At 55.7% G+C, this 6,826-nt stretch overlaps 1 long non-coding RNA gene across 1 annotated transcript; it reads right to left on the bottom strand.

Annotated features, from left to right (window-relative positions):
- Window positions 1–2,429: 2,429 nt before the first annotated feature.
- LOC134497515 (uncharacterized) lies at window positions 2,430–5,459 on the bottom strand. Its single transcript, XR_010067920.1, has 3 exons — window positions 5,368–5,459; window positions 2,927–2,999; window positions 2,430–2,569 (listed from the first exon to the last, which is right to left on the bottom strand). It is a non-coding gene; the product is annotated as an uncharacterized LOC134497515 (long non-coding RNA).
- Between the last annotated feature and the right edge of the window lie 1,367 nt (window positions 5,460–6,826).

Raw genomic sequence — 6,826 nt, forward strand, 5'->3', positions numbered from 1 at the left:
CCCGACACCCAGGCCCTGGAGCGCACAGTTCTTGTACTCCTGGAAGAATTTTAAGTATATTTACTTGGCAGTGCGAAAAGGTCCAGGTAATCTGCTCCTTTCAGGGCCATCTGGAACTATAAGCTAAACACCTTCTCAACAGCCTTCCTTAAAAATGGAAGGTTGGAGACTGGACGAAATTGTCCTGATCGGTTGGGTCCAGTGATGGCTCCTCAGGAGGGGGCAGGCAACCGCCTCCATCCAGGCGGAGGGAGCCACCCATTCACCACCACACGGGCCAACCACCTGCCACTCCTGACCTTAATCAACTAGGAGGGGCAGGGATCTCAAGCACAGGGGGCTGAGCTCACAGCTGCGAGGTCCCTGCCCACCTCATCAGGGCCAGCCAGTCTGAACTCCTCTCAGACAACCGGCAAGACTGTGCTTCAGGCAACTCCGCAGGAGCTGTCCGGCTGGGGTCCAGTTCCAAGGAAATCCAAGCGACTTCATCCAACAGGGGCCTGGGATAATCTTCACAGTGGGCCTGCAAGAGTTCACACAGCTGCTCCCTTCCCAGAAGGGACCAGGTCACCCTAAGCATGCCGGCTCTCTGCGGATGCCATAAGGTGGGAAGCATTTGCAATTCACCGCCTTATCGCCACACGGTACTCCTTAAAGAAAGCGCATACCACTTAGGCTGTGTGTGGAATATTAAATAGACTGTATTGTCTTTTCCAGAAAATATTATATATTTGTACATGATCTACAATGCAGATTATATGTCACTCTCCTTTTCTATTTTGATCATGCTATTTTGATCATGCAGTGGGGTTTGCCCTTAGGTTTTCTCCGACGGTGTTCTAGGTGCCTCTTACACCGTTTCATCACCCGGAGCTCCTCTGAGAATCAGGGACCCTTCAGGTTCCACCAGCACAGAGAGACCGCACAGGTGCGACCCAATCCAAGGCCAAGGTTGCCCTCTGACTCCAGGCAGCCAGCAAGGGTTTGGTGCAACCATGCACCAGAGCCCCAGGAACAACCCCAAGCTTCCTCTGGAACCCAGGAGGTCCATTAGGTGCCTGGGATGGACCAAAAGGTCCTGCCCCCCTGCAGAGGGAACTGCAGAGAGAACTCCAGAGCCAGTAGGGAGTGATCTGTCCATGGCCCCGCAACTCCAGATCATGTTGCCACTGCCCAGAGATGAAAAACAGGTCTAATGTGTGGCCTCCTCTGAGTTGGGCCAGGTCCATAATTGCTGTGGCAGCCATAAACTCCCGAGCACCCTTCGAATCCATTCCCAAGGATGGCAGGTTGCGGTCCCCAGAACCGTACGTCTGGGCAACTCCACAGCCAACCCAGCCATAGACTCTGGCAGCTCTGGTGGGGAGGCTGGTGCACAGGCCCCAGTCCCTTCTGCAGCCCTCGACGCTGTGTCCCCAGTGGCAAGAGAAGAGGGGTTCTCAATGAGTCCAGGGTCCCAAACCAGCAGAGAAAACTTATGGTAATGGGTCCAAAGGTCCACCATGTGCACAGAACACACTTAACCTGCAAGCTTGATTAGCTCTAACCACAGTTGGTTTTTGCAGTTTACTGTGTTGTGTGAACCCAGGCCATTTGGTTGCAACTGAATGCATTATGCTAATCTAGAAAATAGGTTAGTGCAGTAAACAGGTTAGATCTGTTGTGAAAACACGTCCTCTGAGCTGAAAAACAGCAAGCACAACGGAAAGGCGGAATGGCAAGGCAAAATCAGTCTGGGCCAAAGGTCAGGGTTTTTAGGAAATCAAACAAAGCTTGAATTAAGCACAAAAGCAATTCATATCCCAAAGTTGACTCGTCTCAGCCAGAGCTTTTCTAGGGAAAGCTCGAGGGCTTCACCCAACTATGATCAGGCCAGATTGCAGAAACCGGGCTGCTGAGAGTATTTACTCCAGAGAATGCCACTGCCACTCGTGCCCTCTTCCGAGGCGCCTGGTATTCCCTCTCATTCCCCACCCGCTCTCAGGGCCCCGAAGTCCCCATTTCTGGGCCGGGGAGGGTCCAGGGTGGCAGGTCCAGGGGCTGGGGAGGAGGGCTCCCTCGGGGACTCAGTGCCAGCCGCCCCTCTGCCCAGCTGTTGCCCCTCAGGGACCACCTCCCCTGGGAATTGGGGGGAGCGGCCCCTCCCTCACTCACACAAGACGGCCGTGCTTCTGACCCTCCTGCTCTCAGATTGAGAAGGTGGGAGCAGAGCATGTGCGGATGGCAGACATAGCAGGAGGGATTTCATTTGGCCCCAAAGCCATTCCTTTACCCATGGAGCCCCCAAAGCTAGGATTTAGCCCCACCCCCCAAGATGTTTGAAGGGAAAGATTAGCTGCATGGTTAATTGCCCTGTGCATGTAATTAACCTGTTTTCGCTACCCTCAAATCAAATCACATCGAATCAAATTTTTGCCTGCTTCCACCCAACCCTACCCCTACCCCTACCCCTAACCCTCTGCCCTGGAAGATGAGGCTGGTAGACTAGCCAGTGAAGAGCATTCCCGCAAGACCCCCTTTGTGCCACGGTCTTACCTGGTCTGCTTCTCTCCAGGGCTCCCCGAAAATTCTGCAACAAAACACTGTGTCAGAAACAAGCTTCAGGGCACCAGAAGCTACACTGGGGGTGGGAATGGGGTGGCGCAGCCAGACGTAGCCAGCTGACCCGCAAGGTAAGAATTCACACCCTGGGGATATGCAGCACCAGTTCGCTTCCCAGCCCTCCTTAAAGAAACAGCAGCTCCTGCGTCCCTCTGCGGAGCAGAAGCAGAACGTTCCACAGCAACAGGCCTGGATTCCGCTAGCCCGGCACGTCGGTCGGAGCAGCCGCGGGAGGGTGCTTTGGACCGGCTCCCCAGGCCCTGCGCCGAAGTGGCCGGGAAGGGCAGGTCCTCCGAGGTCTACCTTGCTCTGAAAGGCGACCCACCTCAGGGGTTTCCCAAAGGGGCGGAGGTGACATTTCTTCTCTTTGCCAAATGACACTTTCCAGTGCTCGGTCTCTGCAAACCATAGAAGCAATTATCTGGTTTAAATGGGAGCAGTTGCCCACGTTTTATCTGAGCCAAGGATCCTGCACAAGAGTGCTCTGGGCAGACCCAAAGTATGCATAAGTTACCCCTGGGGGGCACCATCCAGGCTGTCTCCTGAACACATCTGAAGGCGAGATGAGGCGGTTTGCGTGACCCCGATCCCTCAGGCCACCTGCCTTTCAAATAATCTGGAACCTGGTAGCCCTTTTCCGACCAGCACAGCTGATGCAAAGGTCTCGGTTTCGCTGAGCCGCAGCTCACAATGCTCCCCGAGACACCCGGTGAGGTGAGTGGCAGCCCAGAAAAGTCGGCCACTTTGCCTCAGAGGCGCTGGTCGGAAAAGGGGCTCCCAGGTTCCTGATTGTTTTGCCACCGCTGGCTAACCTGGCTCTCCCCGTACAACCCCTGCCCTTGAAAGTGCACTGTGCCTTCCCTGGGTGTGTCGCAGCATCTCCCCCTCAGCAATAACAGCGCCACTGGGAGAGCCCTCCTCCGAAGATTCTGCCCCACGGGAAAGGGCGCATGAAACCTGGGAGCCTCTTCGGCAGGGACCTTCGCAGCACCAGGAGGCCTCCTGGAGCGAAAAGAGTCCCCCGCTGGGGGAGATGGGCGGTGATATAAATTTAAATAATAAATAATAAAGAAATAAAACATCCCCGGCGCCAGGGCCAGCTTTCCAATGAACTCCACGTACAGCTAAAGACTAAGCAACGTTTTGTGGGGCAGCTTGGTGGGGGAGGCCCTGCTATGCATAGGACCCCCAAGTTTAAGACGAATCTGTGGTCGTCCCATTTATTTTACGCTGACTTTGTGAGATCTTATGTATGCTGCATTTTTTAAATCTGTCTGAAACAATGTGATGAATAAATAGCTGGGATTTTAGCATTTAGGAGCCCAGGAACCTAGTATCGCAGTAGATTAGTATTTCGGCATTCTAGCGTTTCCTCCAATAGTTTAATAATTTAGTAATTTAGCTTTTATGAGAGCCGGCGTGGCGTGGCGGAGGTGGCCGTGGCAAACCGCGGCTGAAACCTTGCCAAGGAAACTGCAGGGGCTGGTCCAGGCAGCTGCCAGGAGTCCACACCGACTCAAAGGCACACGGACAGGCAAAAACAGCTGCCAAGCAGTTCCGCTTATTTTTAAAACTGTTCTAGCACTTGCATGCATATTGTATTTTAAACCCACTTGATCCCTCCATCTCTGTCTTGTAGCTCCCTTGATGAAGCCACAGTGACTGTAACGAAGGGACCAACTGATTAAAACACGGGCGTTCTCTAGCGCAGAACTGAGGTGGAATTGGAATCAGGGTCAAGGAAACAACAGAGAGCTATTGCAAGTAAGCTACCTGTTGCAAGTGTGGAATGTGGGGCCGGGCAGCTACGAAACAGGCATTCCTGTATGCTATTCTGTAGCAGCTAATCGTGCAAAGATAAGGGACGGGAGGGAAGCTCTCCAGCTCCCTCCAGGCTTTTCTCACCCAGCTTGCTTTTAAAGTTGTATCATATATCTCGAAGTTGACACTTAGTCTAGGCTGTATAATCACCCAATGGGGGGGTATAAAAGAGGTAGGACCCCGAACCTTCGGGCTTCAGAATTTGAAGCTTGAGCTTGTCTGAACCTATGCGCACATTAAACTCTTTTCCTGGACGAAGACCCGAGCGTCCTAGTCTTCATTTCTACAACAGAACCGTTCGGGCTTCAGCTGACCTGACCGACCTGGATTAAAGCCCGAGGGTCTGGCTTGCTGAGGTGGCCACCACCCCTCCTCCCCCAGCCCCCCAGCCCGGCTGCTAGCCTCTGAGGGCCGAAGAGGCCAGGGTGGCAACGGGCAGCCCTCCCCGCTACTCCCTAGGAATACCCAGCTTAGGGGACGCAGGGAAGAACCTGCCGCCCTTTGGCCGGCAAACCTCTTGCAGAGGAATGGGGCGCTGGTAGCGGGAGGCCTGGAAGAGAAGCCGGGCTGCCTGAACAAGCCCTGGGAAAAGACCGGGGCAGGCTACAAGCCAAAGGGGACGGGCGGGGGCGTGTTACCTGGCGGCAGCCCCCTGTGATCGCAGCACTGCGGGCCGCTCCAGCCTTTGAGGTCGCAACAAAACCACGAAAAGCACAGTCGAGGCCCTCCCTCCCCCCGCGAGAATAATGCCGCTTCCCCCCCCCCCCGGCCCGGCCCGGCCCGGCCGGTCGGTGTCTCCGGGTCAGCGCCCCGGCGTGGGGAGGGGAAAGAGGGGCGGCCCTCCCTCCTCCGGCCGGCCTGCGCGCGGAGGGGAGGGGAGCCTTCGGCCGGGGGCGCCGCTCTTTCGGGACCGAAGGCCCCCGGCCCGCCCGCCGCGCGCCCTACCTGGCCGGGGTCTGGGCGTCCGGGAGAGCAGCCTGGCCGGGGAGCCGCCCCGCTCGCGAGAGCCGCGCCTGGGAGGACCGGGGGCTGCGAAGAGCGAGAGCGAGAGCGAAAGCGAAAGCAAGCGGGCGCCCGGCCCGAGGTCGCCGGGTCGGCCGCGCGGCGCGAAGGAAGCGCGGGCGCCGCGCGAGGGGAAGGAAGGCGGCGGCTGGGCGCCCACCCGGGGGAGCCCTCCGCCTCGGCAGCCGGGCTCCCACCTCCCGCGCGCGGCTCCGGCGGGCGCTGGACCGCCGACCCGTCTGCTCCCGAGCTACTGTCCGGCGTCGCGTCGGGTGAAGCCCGCCCGCTGGCGCTCAGCTGCCCCTTCGGGGACCTCGGGAGTCTCTCCAAGCCCACCGCCGGGTTTTCCCTTGAAGACAGACTTTGGGGGAACTCGGCAAAGCCTAGAGCCCCCTCCCTCCGGCTTCGAAAGGCAGCGGAGTCCCCCGGAGACACTTCCCACCCCCGAGGGGAGCCTATAGATGCTAAGCGGGAAATCTGGTGGCATGACCCCCTCCCCCGGTGCTTTTATCCACCGCGGGGGGGGGTGAATCGGAAACCGGCCTCCTTCCCCGGAGTGTTGGGCGAACTCAGCCGTGTGGGCGATGTTGGAAAAGCCCCAAGAGAGCAAATACTAAAACAGTGACAGAGAAAAAAGAAAAGGTATAGCAAACTGTGTCCCCCCTGCTGGTCAGGACTCCCCCGCCCCCCAGCTGGCATGTGGCCTGGAAATAATACTCCCTCCTCCTCCTATTTTCCCCACAACAGCAACCCTGTGAGGTGGGTTGGGCTGAGGGGGTGACTGGCCCAAGGTCACCCAGCCGGCTTTCGGGCCTTGGGCAGGACTAGAACTTGCAGACTCCTGAAATTACTATATGCAATATTTCTCCCTTAACTGCAGCTGTCTTAAAAAATAAATCTAATATACTTTTCACCACATTTGGCAACTCATTTTTCTTTACAAGATAGGAACAATTTGGATGTCACATTTCCTAGAAAAAATTAATTGCATTGTAAGTCAAATATTTTAGACAGTTACTTAGTTTATGAGATTTATATCCCACCTTTCATTCAGGAATGCATATTGTTCCCCCCTCAAAATTCCAGTATTTTTTTAAAAAACGTGTTGTTGTTGTTGTACACGATGCAGTTTATCATTTCTCTACTACTGCACATTAAGCACACACTGTTGACTTTCAAACTGATTTTGAAATTTGCTGAAGTTTTGTAATTTCAGATGAATAAAGAATGCAAGCACTTTCTAATACTGTGGAGTCCCTGGTGCTCTCTGAGCCTGGCTGTTTTCTTGCAGACGTTGCATTGCCAGACTAGGCAACATCTTCAGTGCGAACAGGGAGCGGGCCTTGCTCTCAGCTTATATACCGTGGCTTGCCCTGCTTGTGTTGGTGGGGGTGTTGTTCTC

Source organism: Candoia aspera, chromosome 4 (assembly GCF_035149785.1).
Source record: "Candoia aspera isolate rCanAsp1 chromosome 4, rCanAsp1.hap2, whole genome shotgun sequence".
Taxonomy (NCBI): domain Eukaryota; kingdom Metazoa; phylum Chordata; class Lepidosauria; order Squamata; family Boidae; genus Candoia; species Candoia aspera.